A 17,923-nucleotide genomic window follows, 5' to 3' on the forward strand; every position below is an offset into this window, starting at 1 on the left:
AAAAAAAAAAAAGAAAGAAAGAAAAAAAGATACAGTGCTTTTATAGTGCTTCATATGTTCAGAACATTTTATAAATACTGGGCAAGATTAATCCAGGCTTTAAATCTGCATAAACCTTGGCAGAGGGCTCTGGTGCCCATGAGATTATGAAGTCTGCCATGAAACTAAATTGTGATGATCAAAAAAGGAGACTCAAAAATATGCAGCCAGGAAAAAGGTTTGTTATTTGTGAAACAAGAAGACAGAGAGAAAAATCTAAGAAGAGAATCAAATGGTTGGTCACTTGCAGTGGGGTGTAAGTTTTCATTCATTTCATCTCCTTTGGAGAGCAAAGAGTCATGCAGATCTTTATGGTAAAAACAGTGCCCCAGAGAGACTGACAGGGAAAACTGGTTTTGGTTTATGCATTTATACATTTCTTATCTAAGCAGATAGCAGTGAGGATACTTCGTTATAAGAAAACATAAACAACAATATTAATTATAGTCCTCACAAGCAGCAGTAAGCCCAAGTAACTTATTCCTTGATTATTATGCTTCATGTTCATCTGAGTGGTCCATGTAGCAACTGTAAGAGGCTTGATTTGTACTGCATCAGAATGTATTTTACACGTACTTAGATTTGAAATGTATTTAAAATTATGATTTGTCCTGCTGTGCAGCAGCTTAATGATAACTGACCTAATTTGCCATATAAATCTTCTGTATAGGAAAGGAATTCATTTTCCTTTTGGAAGGCAGAGCACTCTGAAACAACCTTTGTTTGCTGCTGCCACCCCAAGCCCCTTCAAAATCTAAGGTAAGAGACAGAGGATGAGGGCAGAAGGATGTTCTTTATCTCATCTCAGCATTGTTTCCCCTGTGTTGGCCACTGATGCTCACAACATAGAGGATGAGGGAGCAGGAAACACAGCAAAAGCATCAAGAGGAAAGTTGAGACAAAGCACAGTTCCACAGCTAACCACTGTCAGAGGAGCCATGTGCTAGAGTTGGGCAGAATATGTGTCACTCCAGAGGTTCAGTCATTCCCCTGGATGTATTTGTAGCTGCTATTTTGCATTTGTTTCACAACATCACTGTGTGGCTCCAGAGACCTCTCTGCTCCCTCCTCCATCCCATTCTCTCTGCCTCAGACACTGCAGTTATATTTGGAGCAAAAGAGATTTACTAGCTATGGGAAGGTGTCTAACTCTAGAGCACTGACCATCTCTCCCCCCACCACTGCCTAATTTGACAATTCACTGCAGCATACAGACAGGACTGGCTGCAGCAGGACAAGCCCAAGAGGTGCCCTTAACCTCCCAGCTGACCTGGTCTGTCCTCAGGCCCAGATGGGATTTATCCACTGAACAATATAGTCTGAATGCATTCCCTCTCCACAATTTTTCTTCTTGTTTTGCTAAACTTCTTAATTTCACAACAACACACACAGCCTTAGAAACCTAAAAAGCTCAGCCTCTGAGCTTCTTTTCACACACACATGCTCCCTGCCCATCCTGCCATCCTGCAGTACAGCTCAGTTGCACCCTGTAGTAAATGTTCAGCTACAGTCTGGGCCATAAAGTATTGAAGGCACATCTCTACAGAATCCCTAACATCTCTATGTAGAGATCATCTCTGCAGAAAACGCAACTTGCTTGATCTATTAGCTGTGCTTACAAGAGCTTATGTCTCCTTGTACCGATGCATTTAAAAATCTGACTACATATTTTTTCATTCTTCCTTGTAACAAATGCCAGACTTCAAATACTGTCTTTCCTAACAGTGCAGCTTTAAAATGTCTCTTCTTCACTGCCACTTCAGGTTTTCCTGCCTGTTGAAGATGCCCCTGAAGCATCTGCTTCAGGTCTGGTCATGCAGTTGCCATGGTTTGAGGTTGCCACTGATAACCTCTGTCTCTCTGCTCAGAAAGCAGCAGGGACAAGGCAGGGAGGTGGAACTCCACCAGTCTGACCTTCAGGACAGGCAGAGCTGCTACCAAATGTTACCAGAGCAGTGACTCTGATTCGTTTCCCTTGGTGTTAGTCTAGACCACCAGCACCTATTTCAGGTTCCATCTCTCTTCAGTTTTGATGTATCTTCATAACCTACAGTTCTCTTCCATGTAGACACAGTAGTGATGATGAAATGACTGCCTTAAAGAGACATCCTACTTATTGAAAAAGGATCAAAGGAATTCTTGCAACAATAAAAGAGGTCAGATGCTAGTCTGATTTTCATTAAGATCTCCAGGTCTAGCAAAAAAGAAAAGTAACTCTTTTTCTCCTTCCTCAGCATGTCACCCTGTCCCTCCTGACAGCTTCTGGCAACAATCTTCTCTTTTCAATCCTGAGAAACCAATTGAAGTTTACTTTATCTCCAAACCCCTTGCTCTGCAAAAACATTTGTATCATTTTGGATCCATGAGTCATGTCCCTCAAAGATGTTTGTTTATTTCTCCCACTGTCTTCCTTATGGAGGACTGAGGTCATGTATCAGAAAGAGTTGTGTGGCTTTCCCTTTCCTTATCAGAGGCAGCAAGCATTAGAACAACGTGTACATAAAGGGAGATCTGATAACCCACCCATGTATTGCTTCACCTGCCACCTCCAGGTCATTCACAGAGCAGTTCATTCAGCCAGCAGAGTCAGTGCAGTGCACTGCTCTGCTTGGAGAATCACACCCCAAGCTTGCTAGAAAGCAATACCTTCAATTACCTCATCCTCTTTCTCTGGACTAAGAGAGAATTTACCCCTCTGCCTGTTTTAACTTTGAACTGCATAAACTTCTACATTCTCTTTACCAATTGGTGGGGTTTTTTTAGTTGTTGTTTTGGTTGTTGTTTTTTTCAATTAATCTTTCTGGAATTTGTATGTAGTTCAGAGCTAATTTCAGCTTGATCAGAAAGTGCTCTGGGATGCTTGCACAAAAGGTGCTATAGAAATGTATTGCATTACACTGCATCCAAATCAAAATCAACACAGTTAAAAATTAGCTATGGTAGTAAAAAGTGCTGCAGGGACAGGGCTGGCCCAGAGTCCATGCTGAAAAAAATGCCGAAAGAGTTGTGATCTCTGTATTTTGATTTGAGAAATCGACTTTCAAGGGCAATTTGAATCTGATGCTTTGAGATATGAGCTGACCACCCTATAGAAATTGAGAAGGGATTTTTAATCAGTGGAAAACTGTGCTGCAGCCATACAGAAACACACCAGTGGATCTGGAGTACATAATGCTCATTAGCTCTGGGTAGGAAGGTAGATTCACTTGTCTTTGTTGTCAATGCCCTGTTGGTAATGATGGAAGGCACAAGACAAGGACATCATGGTAGGTGAATCAATACTCAGAACCACTGAAAAAGTCTTATTTTCCCCATAGAATGAAGAAGCAGCAGCACTCTGAGGTCAGAGCTAGGCAGTCAGGTATACATGGATAATTGCAAGCATTGCAGTTCCTACATGCAGTCTTCACAAACATGCATTGATTCACCACAGAATGCTACCAAAAGAAAAGGAATTCTTAAGGTTTCTTAACATTCTCCCATGACAGTGAGTTTCTTTTCCAATCCATTGTGCTACTGTTACAGCCTTATTTTTATTTTCAAGAATTTTCCTTGAATCACAGAGTTCCTCTCTGACACAGCTCACCTTTTTAGAGGTATTTTTCAATTGATCTAATCCATCCATTCTACCTAAGAACTTCTTTGCCTGTTTAAAAAAACAACAAATGAAAACAAAATAACAAAGACCTAAGGATGCATGTAAAATGTAGCATCATTAACAATTCTTTAATATATACAAGCAAATCTGGCAACTTTAAATCTTGTTACTACTTTGAAACATGCCACAGACTGTCTTTTCCACTTTCTACTTAGTGAATCTTCATAGGGTTTTTAATACTCTTTCTACTTTTGCCATGATCAAAGGAATTGCTCTCCGTTTGCTTGTTCCTCTGATAAGTGATAAAAGATGTCAGTGAGACTAATGAGAACTGCCTCCAGCTTCCTTCATAAAGCCCTGTAGAAAAGAAATCACAATGCATCGTCAAACCTGCTAGTCTTTTAGGAAATAAAGTGTGGAAAAATACTAGGCACAAAGACAACAGGGGGATGGGAGCCGGGGAGGAGGGGGGAAAAGCTTTTACAAAAGAAACAAGGATATTGGTGTGTAAGCAGAAATGTTACTCCCATCAATAGTCCGTATTGGGGTAAATCCTGAAACAACTGCATGTGCAAATGTGGAACTTCTGTTCTTTGCACAACACTATTTGCCTTTTTACACACACTCATTGCACACGTTGGAAAAGTCACATAACAGCTTCCCCCCTGCCCACGATACAGCAGTGTTAAAAATCAGAACTAAATCCAGATTAAGCCTTTACTCTGCAGTGCTCAATGACAGTTCACTTTACTTTTTTCAGGACCTGCCAGGATCTTTTCAGTTCCAAAGTGAATTTTACGTGCTAGTGCAAAGGCTGTCAGTGAGGCCTGAAGGCAGACTGAGCACACCTTCAGGTCCTACAACCACAGATGTGTTTCCATTTACTGACACTGAAAACAACTCAAACTCAATGGATCAAATAGTGTTCATGCATCTGGACCAAATAAGAGGTGAGATTTTAATTTGGGCTGTGAAGAGCTGCTCAGCCTTCTGAGCAAATTCTTCCTCCCATTTGCTGACCAATATCTCATCTGCAGGGGCTGCTGGGTGTTTTCCCCAGCCCAAATAAAGGTCAAATGCACACAGGTATCTTGCCAAGGAAATTTCACTTCTTGGAATGAAAGAGAAACAAGGACATGTGCAAATCAAACAACAGGCTCTGCCCACATGCCATCCCTCCATGGCAGACGTATGGGCTCTTGTTTCTCACGAGTGTCACAGACATGCCAAAAGGTGGTGGCAGTGTCAATTTCCCAGCCAATGACCTGTCCTAGAACACCTTGTTGGCTGATTGCACATTAAACCCTGATGAGCTGCACCTGTGGCTGTTTATATTATGTAAAGGCTGAGAACTCTGTGATAGAGATTCACACCATTTAGCTCAGCAAGCAGAAAACTGATTTGGTTTTGTCTTGATTTGCACTACTATTCCTGGTTTTTTCCTAAAGTGAGGCTGAGGTTGTCTCAGGCCGGTCTTTTTTAAAGCAAGCTGATTTATGACAAAGTACAGCCATTTCATTTTGTGTGCAGACAGGGTTTTCTAACTATGCACATCTATTAAAGCAACTATAGAAGGTAACAGTGTACAAAAATGTGGATTATAATTCAATATTTATAAATTAAAATTAATCTAAGGGGAAAATATACGTTTATCCAACCACATCTTCCTTTTCAAATTAGTTGTTTTGATCAACAAAGGCTGGCTTGACTTGCAATGGTTGTTTCCAACTATTATGCTTATAGTAAACAAGCATCCTACTTATTCAGAGACTCCGTGACAGACACAGCAAAATGGATATATTTAATTTTGCGACAAAATTGTAATATCATTTTCTTTTTTAGGAAGATAACTGAAGAGTACACAATGAAAACATCTCTTAATGTTCTACATATTGACTTTAATCACTGAATGAAATGGAGTCAATGGAACATAGGAGAACTGTGTTCTTTTCACTGGTAACAAGTAGTGATTCACTGACCTGATGTGAGCACCTTGCCAGCAACACATTTAGGGGTTTTTTTTTTTTAACTTTGAATTATTTAATGCATCAGAATAAATTGGATTCAGTGTGGGTTTAAAACTTAATTTTAAAGTTTCATTCAAGAAAGACTTTTTAAAACTGAAATTAAAAGCCCAATTTATTTTTAAGTCATTGATTTTTTTATCCATCCTGCTGTTTCTCTTCATTAAGGGAAGAATGACTCTGATGCCTCAACAGAACAGAAACTCTGATCTTTCTCCTGGGGCTCTGTTTCCTCTTTATACTAATACTAAATATGAAGGGTCTACGGAATCCTAAATGAGGAAAAGAAATGCATTTCTAAGCTGGATAGGGGAGGGATTAAGTCAGGGAAGTAGCCTAGGGGAGAGTGGAGCTACACAGACAGATAGACACCCCGAGGCAGCTCCTATCACCATTAGCTCCACTGGGCTGTGCACCAATTAACACCAGCCCTGGGCCTGGCCATACCTCCAAAGCCACATCACTCCTGCTCTTAGGGCTGCATTCTTCTAAAATAGAACAATTACAGTGTGAGCCACCAAAACCCAGCAGAAGTTGCTTTTGATTCTGTTTGGATTACTGTTATCTGGTGAGAGAGCCAGGGAGTGCCCTAATTAACTTGGGAATGAGCTGGTGCTTGAATTAAATCTCGTTCGTGATCAAGTTCCCTGTAAGAACCATTGGTGGGGAAGAGACACACTTCTGTACTTATTATTTGAGCTGACAAATGCCACCCTTGCAGCTTTGCCTCATGCAAACACCTGCAGAGAAACAGTGCCTCTTGTATTCAAAACAAAAGCTCTTTTATGGCTTTTGTCACAGGAACTGTCCATTTCGTGCATTTTGCTAAAAAAAAAACAGGACACATTTTTGGCCTATTTTTACAAATTTCAAAGTTAAGTATTGAAAAGGGAATTTAGCAGCAACTTGCTGGTAGAGATTGAGACTCACAAAGAATTTCAGGAACACAAGGTGATTGTAACATCCAGTCCTGCAACAAAACAGAGCCTCAGAGATTCCACAGGTGCCTGCCTGTGCAGGAGGCAGTCATGACTTTAAGGTTTGTAGCCTCAAAAGACTGATCTGGACTGACAACAGCAGTGTCTTAATTTCTCTTCCACTGGGGAAAAAAGCATACAGAGTGCAGAATTTTTTTAAAAAAGGAACTTATGAAAAGAAATTATGGAAGAAGAAATTAAGGAAAGAAAGAGGATAAAGACAAGGGGGGGGGAAATGAAGGAAAGCAATGAAATACATCTAGCAAGGTTTAAAACTACGAGGGAAGAAGGAAGGGATTTAAAAGAATAATGAAATACTGGCATAGAGATAAAATTTAACAAATAAAATGCTTGGGGAGAAAAAAAAAGAAGGTGGCAGTTATTGAAATTAAAAAAAAAACCTGAAAAATAAAGTAAAATGAAGAAGGCAAACATAAGATACACATGTCCCAGTTACTGTCACAATATAGGCAGAAATCCAGAATGGCTTTCTTAATGCTTCACTCTGAATCAAAAACTAGATCTCAATCTCTATTAATTTTCAGCATGAAAATCATTACTCTTTTCATGTTACTCTTCTTCCAAAAAGATCTGACTGGAAACTTCGAAGTATCCTACCGACTACAAGAATTTTTGACTTGAAAATGAAATTGTACAAATGAAAATTGTACTGCAGCTCCACATCAAAATATTTTAGACATCTCTAAGAACACTATCAACTTTCATTTGGCAAGGGAAAACAAAAAAATCTCAAAAGGTTTGCTTGGAAAATGCTTAAAACTTATAGGGAAAGCTGGCAGTTTTCCAAAGATATTTTTGTTATCCTCGCACAGAAAATGTAAAGGCAGCTGAATGATCACATTTCAAGTCTAGTAGAAATTAGACCCTAGATGTCTGCACCATCTGCTCAGCATATTTTGCTTATCATTCATTCAGGTAACATCTCCTTCCTTTAGTGGTTTCTGTGAAAACTATTCCAAAAAATCATTCCTGAAATGGTATTAAACCTAGAGAAACATGCTGAAGAATGGCTGCAGGGGTGTGTATTAGAGTTTTTCCAGGGAAATCGATTTATTTAAATTTTGTTGTATCACTTCTGGGAAACATCTTAACCAAAGCAACTTTTATACTTGATCATTTATTATGGTATTCCTTTCACTTAGTAGGTTTTTCAATATGTGTAAAGTACTGGGGATTTACCTGTGTTATTTTCAGGATATAGAGGATGGGAGTTCAAGGGAAAATATTGGTGGTGAGGGCTTGTAGCAGGAATGTCATAGAAATGCTTATTCTCGTGATCAGTTCCATTTCAGGGCTGCTAGCCAGACCTCTTGTAACAAATTTAGGCTTTCCTAAACAGGAAACCTCAGAAAAATTCATTTGAATGAACTGTAGCTGTGAATTAATGTTCCCAAGTGCCTTTACACAGACATGCACTTAAGGGTTTAACAGACCACAGCGCAGTAGAGTTTGGGGATGTGTCTGATATAGCTGGGAGATACAACAACCTCAGCAGTAATTATTTTTTAACAATGTTATTCAAATTGGAAGACTCATACTGCTTTTAGTATCTTCAGTGCTTCAATTTCACTTAAGTTGTACTTGTTTTTATCCTTGAGAGACCCAAGGTAATGAAGTGGAGAAATGGTTTTTCCTAGTACTGCTTGGAAACGAGGAAAAAGACTCCATTACCATAAAAACCACCAATGCAAAACCTGGCAGATGGAATCCTTGTCCCTTAAGGCTCTCCCCAGAATGAGGAGCAGTGATCACTTCTTTGTTTTGGGGCTACCTGGACAGACACAGGAGGCCCCAGGGACAAAGGCTCAGTGAGGACTCGGGGTCAGGTACAGCTCCTGTGGCCAGAGCTCGCTGAGCCCACGCTTGGCTCTCCTGGCTGCTCAGTGCCTACACGCCACAAGCTTTTAGGATGATTTGAGAAATCTGATGCTAGAAGTGCACGCTGCAGTCCCTGTGCCCCCAGCAGTGCTGGCACAGGGGTGAATGCCCTCCCCAGTGCCATTTCCTGCTCACGTTGTGCCCTCAGTGACTTCCCTGGCACAGCACCCACAGGGTTTCACAGGATCTGCTCTCACAGCACCACTCTCAATCACCAGGCCCAAACCATAACCCCTGCCACTTCATTTGTTACTTGGCTTCTGCTTCAAGAACAAGAGGTTTTATTTTTCTGGTCCCAACCCTACTTTGCCAGCCAGGTCACCAGGAAGGACAAGTGCCTGGGCTTGGAATCCTGCCATCAGCAGTGACAAATTCTGCCTGAAGAGTCTTCACACTGGTGCATGCCATCCCTGCCAACTGCTACTTGATGAAATTTTCTTTTGACAACTATTGCAAGATAAATCTGTAAGTTTTTAATTATTTAATGTTTTCTCTAGATTAGAATATTCTTTATTCAATAGTCACAAAATTTACAGAAGCCTAAAAAGGTTCAATCTTTGTGTATACAAACATTATCATTCACTTCACTGGACTGATACATAAAAATTAGTAGGTGCAGGAGCAGCTTGTGTTATATTCTGATTTCAGATACTTAGATTTCAGTTTGAAACATCCTCAAAATGATAGTTGCTACAGAATGGAAACATTTGAGACCTCTGTAGAAACCAGCATTACAGAGCACAGAGTTATTTAGGTCAGCATTTCGTGTAACATTCTGGGGCACACAGTCTGGAAGTATCACCTCCCAGCCCCAGAATGAGCATGAACCCAGCACTCCCTAAAATGGGGAACTATCAGCATGAATCTGGAGGTTGTGCTCTGTCACTTTTTGTGTACACAGGCATTTAGATGCAGTATCTTTTTCTTCTCCATATAATTTATAATCCCATATGTGAAAACGAGACTCCTAAAATATTTTAAAAGCTGATCTTGGCTGAAGTCTGGTTTAGGTGTGTTTAGTGCTGTTCAGCTCAACAGCAAAATTCATACTGGTGGTGAGGATATTTCTTAGCAAGCTTGTCAAAGGGAAGGGTTGTTTTAGTTTTTTTATGGCTGATAAAGAACTGATCTCAACTGTGAGAGCCATGGTTTGCTTCTCACTCTCCATCATCCTCAGAGCAAAGCAAAAAAAAAAAAAAAATTAGGCCTTTCAAAACATTCACTGCACAGAAGCTCTAGAGAATAGAAACACACACAGAACAGCAAGGCAAAAGCCTGGTGTGCTAAAATTGTGCCTTGTCCATCTGTACCTTATATATAAATTCCTCCAGAAAAATTAATACCCTCCATCTGGCAAAGGAGGGTGCTTTGAGCACTTTGGAGCAAAAAGCCCATTACAGCTTTAAGCTCATTATATAAAATAAAACATATTTTTTGAATTTATAAATAAACTTAATATGCTCAGAGAAGAGAGCAAATTATTAAATATTAGGAACAGATGGGGAAATGTCAGACCACGGCTACTTGTATTTCCTGCATTTCACAGCTGGTTTGCAAGTATGAAGTGTGCAAAGCCTTAAGCCACTCAGATCAAATGATCACAGTGGACCAAATTCTGTGTCCTTTACTCAGGCTATTTATCCTGCATTTGATTCAAGTGTTGTTTTGCCTGAGAGCTACACCTTCTTCTGCAAAGTGCTTTCACTTAGGACTGATTTTAGACCTCTTTAAGATGGTTCAGTAACTAAACCAAGTTTCTAAACCCCTCCAGACCCTTTGCCTTCAACTGTGGATTGAGGAGAGAGGACTGTTGGGGGCATTCCTAGTCCCACCTAAAAATCCCATAACTTTCCCTAAAGAAAATGGTAGTCACAGCAGGTCTCTTCCTTCTTTCCTTCAATTTATCATGTATCTTAGCCTCTTCAACACTGTCAGTCTCAGAAAATATGAAAGGCATCTTTATTTCTTTGGAGAAGAAAAACAAGAGCTGTTTAGTACTAAGAATATTTTCTCCTTGTTTAGGCTGTTGTGAACACAGTTCCTATAAAATAAAAATAAAACAAAAAAAGGCAACAAAAAAAACCCCTATAACAAACAAGCAAAAAAAAAAAATCCAACAACGAAACACAAGTCAAAATCCTCCCCAAGAACAAATCGCTGGTGTCATTATATTTAAAACAAAAAGACCTAGATGATAGATGCAGCCAGACACTGTGTTCCTTTTAACCTGAATCTCTCTGCCTGTGGGCCATATCATCCTAAAAACTCTTTGATACAAGTTAGGAACTAATGCTAGGGGCGTATCCAGAACTGCACACAGGTACCTGCTGATTTGCCAACTCACAGGTTTCAAAAGTCTCGTAGCCTGCTCCTGGCACCTCTTGTCAGTCACTGGCAGGAAGATCTTCCTCTGTGAAGGGCGATTTGCACAGCAGGGGACCTGCAAAGCAGCTGCCGCAGGTATTGAAGAGAAAATATAAGAAGCAAATTATATAAAAATGATTTTTTTTTCCAAGGATCAGGAGAGCGAGGGGAGGAATTTGCTCTCATGGAAAATGGGGCACAGAGCAAAGAAGGCGGAGGACAAGGCAGACATGAAAATGTCATTAAAACCTCAGAGTGCAATTGATGCAGGCAGTGAAAGCCATTACCTGTCCCCTGGGGAGGGGCTGGATGGCACACAGAGGCCCCATGTGTCTGTGCAGCACAGCTCACACACAGCACCTGCCTGGGTGTCCTGTCTGTGCTCCGGGCTCCCAGAGCCTCAGCAGCCCCTGCTCCCAGTGCTCCCCCTCACAGACACAGCTCGTGGTTTTGGCAGGATGCAGAGTCCTGTGCACTGCAATCCTGTCAGCTCACAGGGCTCTGGAGAGCACTTCCATGGCGAGCAGAGGGACCGATTGCACATCTGCTGTATTCCCCTCAGAGACAAGCCTGAATTATTTAAAGGCATAAGAGGGAATACTTAAGCTTCAGCTTGTCATGTACGGAAGGGAAAAAATATAAAATTGTACATTTAGTCTTTACAAGCCACAAATCTAAAACCAAACATAGGATTAATTTAGGTTTTCTGCTTTACAGAGCAATATTAGGGGTTTGTCCAGAACACAGCTTCTATCTCCCATCCCCAAGCCCAGTTTTTTACTGTTCAGTAGCAGCAATCAATCTCATCAGCACTTATCCCTTTTCCTGCCTCTTTCCTCTTCCCTAAATCTGCTGTCACAAAGAATTCTTCTCACACCCATTAAAAAAAAGCCTGAAAAATCTATTGTAACAATCATATTTCATACTTTCTTCCTTAAGCGCTTAAAGATAGAAAAACAGGTTTTGTTATGCCACTGTACAATATAAGCAGAAGATGAACAGAGTAAATTAAATAATAAAAAAATACACACAGAGATAAAAAGCTAAGTAACAACTTTCTTTTTTTCCGGTTATTTTAGCCTGCAGGATTGTAAAATATTTGCCAGCTCCTGCTAGCTGGGGTGCTCACAGCCGTGACGTGTAAGGTCCCTAGAAATTCAGTGAAAGCCTGTTTTGGGGAGATGAAACACCAGCAGCTTCCTCATTCTGGGGAGTCTCTCACCAGCAGCTGGTGCTGGGGGCTCTGTGGCTGCAGCACCCGGGTTGGACTGTGAGCTCGGGCAGTGTGAGTGAGATAATTCTGTTTTATAGTGATGGAGAAGAGGAGCGAGGTGATGCCCCTTGGCTTGTGCCCTGCAGGGAAGGGTCCTTGGAGAGACAAGGAAAGGCCCTGCTTCTCTCTCTCCAGGAGCAGCCTATCAAGAAGGGCCATGAAATGGCATGACATGTCCCAGTCACAGCTACCTCTTCTCAACTGGAAATGCAAATGCATAGATTTTGTGCCATGTAGGACCTAGATCCAGCTTTGACATTTTAAAATCTGAATTTCTGGCCAGAAATTTTGAAATTTCAGTCCAGAGCTGCAGCTTCAGGCACGCCAAATAGCAGGCAGATTCAAACAAGTTCTTCATCTTTTGCTAGAAGTTCAAGTAAAGAACTGAGAAGTGCTAGAGAAGGAATCATACAAATTTGATATTTTAAAGAAAAAGGTAGAGCACCTGCAGGTTTTGTCACAGGACTATCCCAAGCTGTCTCCAGTAATGTGTACTAACAGCTTAAACCCAAGACTTGGTAATTTCTTACAACTACAGCTCTGTGCCAGCACTTTAAACAATTCTCCTAAACAGCTATAGTTAAAGAGACCCAATTTTCTAAATCAGCTGGGAAAGATATTTCATAGCAATACGGAATTGATATTGTCCAACTTGTTAGAATTAGTCATGACTGTAATTAAGAGCATACACAGGAGTAGCCATGGGAAAAACAGATCTCTGAAAAGCGTTTTTGGAGGTAAAATTACATATTGATCCCTAGTGATAATGGGATAATGCTTCAAGCTTGCAGGCAGAACGACAGGTCTTTGAACCATGAAAAATGTACACACCAGAAGCTAAGTGAGAAACTTAATAAGTTACACGTGAAGCTGAATATTTTTCTAGGTAGTAGAAGGACATCTTTAACGATAACTTTAAAAAAATATAATTTATATTTACTTCCCACTAAATAAGTGTAGAAAACAAAGTTTTATGACACGGTCAATTCTGAGGGATTGGATGGTCTGCTAGTAAGGAGAAGGATGCTAAAACTAAAATGAGTCATTAAAAATAGGTAATTTGCTTAGTTGTATGACGTGTCTTAAACTAGGCATTCTAAATGATCAAAAAAAGGAAGCAAGAAGTAAAACAGAGGTGGAACACATGTCTGTCACTGGCTGTCCTGGTGACAAAAAAAGGAAAAAAAAAAATCAGGCACACTAGGAAAGAAAAAAGGGGTCCAGAGTATCATTAAGTCAACAACCCTCAAAGAGCAGGATTGTTTTATAGCAGGAATTCCAGTGCTGCCAAACACGTGTTTTCATTAGGACCAAGAGAGGTCAGCTGCACACATTTCAAACCCACTCAGACTTGTGGGCTTAAAAATGTGCTCCTGTAAGCAAGCCTTCTGCATTCCACAGAGAAGCAGAACTCTCATGTTTCCTGAAGCATTAGAGGTTGGAGTTGACCTGGGAAACCTATTTATTGTCATAGTTGTGTACCAGAAGTTATGCACGGCAATTCCCAACCCTACCATCACTTGGTACCTCATGGCAGTGTAGAAAAGCATCCAGGAACAAAATATGCCAGTAAAATATTCAAAAGAGGATGAACAAGGGTAATGTTTATATAGAAAATTTGTACAATAGCCTTGTTTTTGAAAAGCAGAAAGAAAGAAAATCTCAAATGCATTTGTATGATTTCTTTGTTGACCTGTTCTTGACCCAGAGGATACATTTTAGCAGCTTGCTTTGTACCATAAAACTAAAATAATCTTTAAATTAGAAAGAACACTCACCCTTTTTCCTGCTGACAAAGACTCTCAAGGAGACATGCCAAAAAGCAGTCCTTTCTAGGGATAAGTACAGCAAATGGGGGAAAAAGGATGTTACCTGTTTTCAGGCCAAATGCTCAGCTGGTGCACATCGACTAAATTGTTTTCAGCTTTTCTCTCATGGAATGAAAAAAACCATTTGATCAGGTGCAGGTGAGGCACTGGGGCAACAGTTGCTAGCCTGAAACATCAATTAGTAGTTTAATTAAAATAGCAGGATCTTCTACAGCTGAGAGTAGGAAAGATCAATACAAACCTATAAAATCTAAAACATGCAAGAACAGATCTTTCTGTTAATCCTTCAGAATCAGACATCTACTTTCACCAATATTATTATTTCTTATGAGATGTTAGAAGAAATTTGTGCATATCAAAAGCATAGAAGATACATTTATGATCTTTGTGTTTCACACTGAAACTCATATTTGTGTTTCATTTATCTGTGAACAGAAATATGATGTCAGCTTTTGAACTCTGAAATACCTGCCTTTAGAGATAGCAGTTCTGTCCCAAATGTCTATGCAATTTGGAGAAAATCTATAAGATAAAATGAAGCCATTTTTCCTCCCCCTTGGTCATTATGTTAGTCCCCCTGTCCTTACTTTATCTAATTTAGAAAGGTGGAAGTAACCAATACTAGTGTACAGTTTTCATACAGATGGTGATTTAGCCAAAATGTCTCTTTCCATAGTTTTTCAGCACTGATTATGAACTGCACAACAGCCTCCACAGAGCCCATTATCCTCCAGCTAAGCTCAAGTATTTCAGCTTCAAGTTCTACAGCATTGTCAAGAATCACTATTACTGCAATAGCAAGACCAAGGCACTTTTCTTGAGCCTCTCTTTCTAAACAGCATATTGACTTATACACAAGTACAGAAAAAATGTTGCAGAAAGCACTTTCTGAAAGATGTTTTTCATTAGGGTTTCAGTGCTAGTAGGCAGCTCACTGCAGGACAGCATCACAGGGATCATTGTGTCTGGCCTCAGTGTCATTGCTGAATTTGTGTCTGCTTCCCAAGATATTCCAGGCATCTGCATTCAGGTGTGCAGTCCTGGCCCTCTTGGTAAGTGCAAAAATTCCCACTTGCTTTAATGGGGCCTGGATTTTTCCCTGTTAATGTTTGAATCACAAAAGGGTTTGGGTTGGAAGGGACCTCAAATGTCATCTAGTTCCAATCCCCTATGACAATCCTTTAATTGCATTCCAGGCTAAAAAACTCATGGAACACAATAATTCTCTGCTAATTAACAAATACATCTCTGGAACAAGTCTCCTGTAGCCTTCTGTTGCTATTTCTGCCTGTAATATATTGGTTAGTTGGTGCAGTATTTTAACCTCCAGTGCTTTCAGCTCAGGTAACACAAGTTCCTCCAGTGGACAGCCTGTGGCACTACTCATGCCTAAGAGTTAAATGCAAGTTTAAGTGATGAAATGTCAGGTTAGCTTTTTCATTAGAGTGTATTTGATAGCCTTCTGTTGAATCAATCTAGAATGCCATTGCCATGAATAACTTCTGATGTGAATCAACAGAAATCAATTTAAAAAAATGAGAGGAGCAACATTTGTGAGATAATTTATCATTCAACTGCTACAAGTAAAAACATTTTTTAAAAAGCTTTTAAAGAAAAAAAAAGAGTGAATAGGCCTGAACAGGCACTTGATAAATAATCATCATGAAGGCAGGTACGAGGGGCAGGGAGGCAGCATAAACACAGGAAACCACTCAGAGGGGGACCATGCCAGAGGAGCTTTCCCAGCAGCTTTCAATGCTCACCTACATGTCCAAATCAAGATTGCAAAAGGTGTCATGGACATTTAGGAGATCAGTTCCTTTGAATACCAAAATCCATGGCCATGAAGATCCACATTTCTTTCACCTGCCTTCTGGGAGATCTCTAAAGCCTCTTGTTTGAACCACCCAGTCAGAAAGCATTACCTGTCTCCACTGCCACACTATGTGGAAGAGTGAGATGTCATCATTTATAAGTTCTGCTCCTGCCTCTCTGTGGGTATGATAAAGATAATTTTTAAAATCACAAAATAAAGGTTAAAACAGTTGTATGTAAGGCATTATTCTTCTGCTCTCTGTTAGTCTGTATAGATTACAAATTATTTCAGGGAGCCTGTCTTTTTTTAATGGTCTGTCCAGAGTGTATAAAGCCAAAGCTCTGATGCTTCTGCTCCTACTGACTAAATAGATATACTGCAGCTGAATGTTGCAAGCATGATTTAAGCTGAAAATCTGAGCACACATGCTAAAAAACTAGAAATGTTGCTTATTCTGCCTTTTCTTTTTGCCGGGTCCAAATATGAGGACTCTAAAAAGAGGACTTTTTTTAAGATTGCTCCTGTCCAACTCGTAACTAATACTGATTAATCCAAAAGTCACAGTACTGTAGCAAAATCAAAATGGGGAATTGCTATCCCCAAACATTCCTTCTTCCTCCCACAGACATACCCCAGTCCAAGCCAGGAGCTAGACATGTAGGACTGTTCTCAAAAAAATCTCTCATCTGTTTCGAAGCTTTTAAATTCTTGTTTTGAAGTAAAAAATGCACTCTGAAATCAGGGAAAGACTGAGCTACAAGAGGCAGCCTAAGGGCTCCTCTGTCCCTCTCTTTGACCATGGACTGTCAATAACCACAACACTGCAAAACAGGCAAAACCACTTGACACTCCTACAACATCATTTGGTTCCCCTTTGTATCACTGACCACAGGAAAGAATGGAAATTATTTGGTGGATCTTTCCCCACTATTCAATATGGGTTTGGATGTGCAAAACGCAATCTGGCCCTGATTTTTTTAAAAGACGTTCAAAAAATAGGGAGATGTCTGTACAAAACAATAGCAAGCTTGTTTGACTTAGTGTTGTCTTGTCCAAATAGTTCAGTACTTATCCTATGATATTTTAGTTATTTAAAACTTCAGTTTTTTGCTTATTTATCTCAACTTTCAATAAAAAGGAAAAAAAAAAAAAGGAAAGGGTTCATTTAAATTCCTCCTGCTTGCAAGGCAGAACATAAACTCCAGAAAAAAAACTCATGAGGAGCCCAACAATTCTCTTCTAGATCTTCTGATACAAAACCTCATGATTTTTGTGGCCTACCCACTTCTGATTCCTCAGGCTTACTGAAAATTTAAATTCACTCAGAGGTTTTCAGTACCACATACAAGATGTAAGTTGTGATGATTGACATCTGTTCAAGCACCATGTGCAGTATCCTAATAATGATTTAAAATAAAACTAATACTAATGCATTTTATTTCACACAGTAGGCAAGAAAGACAGACATTTAATTTTACAAGCAAGTTTTCAGGCTGTTTTTAACTTTGCATCTTAGCAGAAACCACTCATCCCATAATTGCATTTTTGTTTGTCAGGCTGACAGGAAATGCCTTACAGATACTATGATTAACTCTACCTGTGTACACAGGTGTTTTTTTTTAAAAACTTAGTATCACCTGTAGCTGAAAGACTTGAATCCATCCATACAGATTTACAAACATGCTCTTTTTGATTGGAATGTGGTGCTAGATTCTATCTATAAATCAGGATAATCTGAATTACCAACATTGTGATTACCTTATTTACAATGGAGCTCACAGAAATAATGATCATTTGTTAAACCTCGTGTTTCTGTATGTGAGTAGGCCAAGATATGTCAAGAAAAACACAAGGGGTTAAAGTATTTGTGGATGTTTTGAAGGGTAGAGTAAGGACATATTTGTTCAGTAAGTTCTGAAACATTTCAAGACTGTCTCAAACTGTACCCTCAGGATAGAAAAAAAAAAAGTTGTTTAAAACTGAGAGTTATTTTTAGTGAAGAAAAACAGGATAGATATGTCTTTACTGCTCTTTCCCTACTGGTAGGCTTGGAAAGACAATGAGACAATAAATTCAGCATTAACCTCAAATGCACCTGTCTCTT

General features: G+C 39.8%; 1 long non-coding RNA gene across 3 annotated transcripts in view; it reads right to left on the reverse strand.

Moving 5' to 3' along the window:
• LOC135279474 (uncharacterized) overlaps positions 1-14,057 on the reverse strand; it is a 30,352-nt gene extending 16,295 nt beyond the window's left edge. Inside the window, exons 1-3 of one of the 3 annotated variants that reach the window (XR_010346704.1) lie at positions 13,953-14,057; positions 10,882-10,988; positions 3,740-3,994 (exon numbers count right to left, since the gene is read on the reverse strand). This is a non-coding gene — a long non-coding RNA (uncharacterized LOC135279474). Of the gene's footprint in view, positions 1-3,739; positions 3,995-10,861; positions 10,989-13,952 lie in introns of those variants that run through there. The other 2 variants (XR_010346703.1, XR_010346705.1) reach the window with 2 other exon arrangements.
• Between the last annotated feature and the right edge of the window lie 3,866 nt (positions 14,058-17,923).

This window comes from Passer domesticus, chromosome 12 (assembly GCF_036417665.1).
Source record: "Passer domesticus isolate bPasDom1 chromosome 12, bPasDom1.hap1, whole genome shotgun sequence".
Taxonomy (NCBI): domain Eukaryota; kingdom Metazoa; phylum Chordata; class Aves; order Passeriformes; family Passeridae; genus Passer; species Passer domesticus.